Here is a 3,887-nt window from a genome sequence, read left to right on the forward strand (position 1 = left end):
GGCAATATAGTCCTTGTGCTCCCTTCAGGCCCAGATCAGCCTCAGGACAGAGACAAAAAACAGCATCATCTCCCTTAACATAGGACAACTACCTGACAAATGTCACTTTACTAAGTGTATAGTACACTAAGTATTACTAAATATAGACAGTCAAGAAGAGAGCTGGCACCCCTAAAGGCAGCTCAAACCCTACATGGGCTGAATGACCCCTAGGAGTATCTAACTTTTCCTATAAACTAATAGTTTCCAAAGCAAGTGCAGTACTAATCTAGTGTGTGCCATGGCAACAGCCTGTGCTTTCATCTGTCCTCCCTTAGCAGTCTGAAAACCTTGGCAGGTGTGAGCAACCCCCAATAGCTGATGGGGAGAATGTGCAGCGGTTGTCACGAGGCTGCTGCCCAGCTACGTTTTGCAAGTTCGGAGTGGCCAGTGGAGATCTACCAGGTGCCACCCATTTTATTTCAGAAAAAAACGTTCCCAGATGTCAAAAGTTAGGAAAACACTGATATATACTGAAGAAGGAGCTTTTGACAACCAGCTCATAAGTTAAGTCCGATGCTCTAATTAAGTGCCTGAAGTTAGAGGGCATTAAGCCCAGTCTAAAATCTTGGAAACACTAACATGTCCATAGCTTTACTTTCTCTAGTAACCCTGAGCAGCAACTGTTAGAATCAAGTCACAATTTAGCTTGCCATTTAAAAAAAATTTGTTTTGATGTTTTAATTGCATGAGCACAAAAACTGCTGAAAATGAGCGGTCACCCTCTACCGTTTTTGTTCAATGGAAGTCTAACTGTTAACTGCTTGCTAGCTTCGTTTCTATATAAATGAAAAATGGGAACAGCAGTAAGTGGTTTCATGTTAATAAAAAAATATACAAGACAAGATCAATTAGTCAAAATGATGTGACTTATTTGTCATTTACACAATGTTACAGAAAAACTCATCCGCACAAGGATTCTGTTCATCATCTGAGGATTTGGCCTTGTTCTCCTCACAGCTCTTGAAGAGATATGTTGAAAATCAAACAACTCAAGAATCTATGCATCCATTAAGTCCTGTTAGAAAGAATCAAGGGTAAAGTTGTTTACTGTTGACTGGATGTATTTTCTTACATTTGAAACAGCTATATTAGTCATCTTCACATTGTCCAAATCCTGTAAGTGAAATACTAAATTCAGTGATTCTCCTCTTTCTGATCTCTCTGGTACCTTTAGAAGAAAAAAAAACAAAAGTAAAAGCTGTGCCCTAAAGTGGAAGCTGAAGAACAATGGATATTCAGGTGTCCAACAAAAGTGCATCCTCAACATTATAGTCCAGTACAGTTTGGTCTAATTAATCTATTTCAATCAGCAAACTCTCTCTTTGGGTTGCCTTGCTAACACCCTCAAAAAATCAAATCACAGAATGCACCATAGTGTGTACGTACAGCACACTGATTAATTTGCTCATACAAGCTATGTGCTCTTATTAAGCTGACAAACCTGAGAGCCAGACTCTTTCAGCCTTGCTGCACTGTGTAACATTTCTTTCTAGGAGTGGCTTGACAGACTAAAATCAGACTATTATTAGACTATTAGGCTATTTGCAGAGGCACAACATGGATAGAAATGGACCCAATTCTTTCTGAACCTTTCCTGTTCGTTCAAAAAAGATCAGCTTGCTGCTTGCATAACCGCATTGCAATCAACTTATTCAACCTCAGATTAACCAACCCTTTTATGTTATCCCACAATATTTTTCTGCAGATTGAGCTAGTTCTTTTAGCTCCTTTAGGTCCTGTAGCTTCATTTCTATATAAATGCAAAACAGGAACAGAAGCAAGCCACTTAGGTTAATAAACAGATACACAAGACATGATCAGTTTGTCTAAATGATATGACTCATTTGTCATTAACACAAAGCTACAGAGACACTCATCCATGCAAGGGTTCTGCTCATCATCTGAATATTTATTTAATCACATATGATCTGCTTAGCATCAAGCCTGTGACCTCCAGACCATGCTCTAAATCAGGGACTTGAGATGCTTCAGCCAGCAGCATCCACACTGATTTTGCTGAAAGACAAGGTTTGAACTTACACTAATGAAGTAGAGAAAGAGTGAGAGCATGAGCTGAAGGTTGGGTGGGTGGGTGTGGGGGGATGGTCTCTCCGAAATGAGAACGAATTCATTTGTTGGGACGCGTGGCAGCACAGCCACAAATTCAACAGAACACCTTGGCAAAACTATCCTGATTGTCCTCCAAATCATTCTGACGATTTACTGTGGAAGTTTACGTACCCAAATGTCTGCCTAACTGTATCATGTCACCCAACTAGTGCTCTTTATGAGGACAGCTGATGTGATAACATTGCCAAGATGTCACGGATGAGCTCTTTGGTATCATTTTCAGAGGAAGCTTCCTATTTTTGCTCCATGTCCAGGTAGGAGAAGACCACTGGGTAATGAAACATGAGAAGTGTCATTAGCTAATAGAGAGGTGCCAGTAAGCAGAAATCTTTTGGCAGGTAGGCAGAAGTCTTCAAGTCTTTTGCTCCCATCACTGCTGGCTTCCCTCTATTCCTCTTCTGTAATCTATTTTCCCTCTCTGCTTTGGTGATGCTCAGATGGAAAATGGTTCTCAAATATTTTTTTTTTCCAGTAGTGTGGCATGAATTCCCATTACAATCATGTCTTCAGCTCTAAAGAATTACTTTCACAGAAATAAGTGAGATTTATGTGAATGTTTCTTCTGTGAAATTGGTCTGAAGTGCACCACTGTCTTCATGCCTGCTTCATCTCACCTGTTGTCTTGTAGCATGTACAGATAGACGTCTCTCATCATACTGACAGGAAATACAGAAATACGATCTCAAAATGCTTGTGGTGCTAAGTTGCTTGTTAACATGCATGGTTTTGGCTTTTGGCTGTTTTCCCTGCATTAGTTTTCAATTGTTTACTCTTCATGGGGCCTCTATCCTATAGCCTCTATTCCTGTAGAACTACATGATTTGGCATTCCTTTATATTTCCAGTTCCATTTTCTACATGGCCATATCTATATTATGGGAATTACCAGATTTCCTTCATAGCCCACCTTCACACCAGGTGCCACCCTCTCCTCTCACGTTATTGAGAGGAAAAGGCAGGAGACCCAGAGAAAGGAGCTTTCCATGGCCCTACTCTGGATTTTAGCTTCAGTTGTTTGACTCTTACACAAGGACTGTCCTGAAGGGCAGCCTCTTTCTCCCTTTGTACCTGGCTGCAGGTGCCTTAACCTCCCAGCTTTACAACCTCTTCACAGGCTCTTCTTGCCCTCCACGGCACTATTGAGGGCCAGATTACAGTCTTCACTGTTCAGAGTATCTCATCACCACAGAAATGAGAGACTGAGGAGACATACACACAAATGAGGGAAGGCTGCGTACCTCTCTGGAAAAGATTGCATGTGTGTGTGAGTGAGGAATTATATTTACTTCCCTTTTAATGTGTTCATTTGGTTTTATTCCCCTCTCCTTGACCTCTCTCACACAGCCCTTAACCCCTGCTCTGTGTCTTGCAGGGTATTGTAAATTATTTTGACTGTTTGACATTTATAAGTGTGCAATGCTGGACTGGGATGTGGGCTACTCAGACATGAAGAATAATAGAAGTAAAATCCTCTATTAATTACCTGGCTTATTCAGGTTTTAGACCAAGACACATAGCAGCAAGCCAGCACTCATTGCTCTCCTCTCAGGAGCACAGCCTAAGCCAGTGGAGGACTGTAATTAGCTGCTGGTACAGGCCAGCAGCAATACACTAACCCCCTGGAGCAAATGTGAAGGAGGGGAAAGATTGTGACAGCCAAGACTGAGTCACAGCGTCTCCTGGAGCTATTCTTTAACAGAAGTAGATTCATATCAT

Source organism: Apteryx mantelli, chromosome 12 (genome assembly GCF_036417845.1).
Source record: "Apteryx mantelli isolate bAptMan1 chromosome 12, bAptMan1.hap1, whole genome shotgun sequence".
In the NCBI taxonomy this organism is placed as follows: Eukaryota; Metazoa; Chordata; class Aves; order Apterygiformes; family Apterygidae; genus Apteryx; species Apteryx mantelli.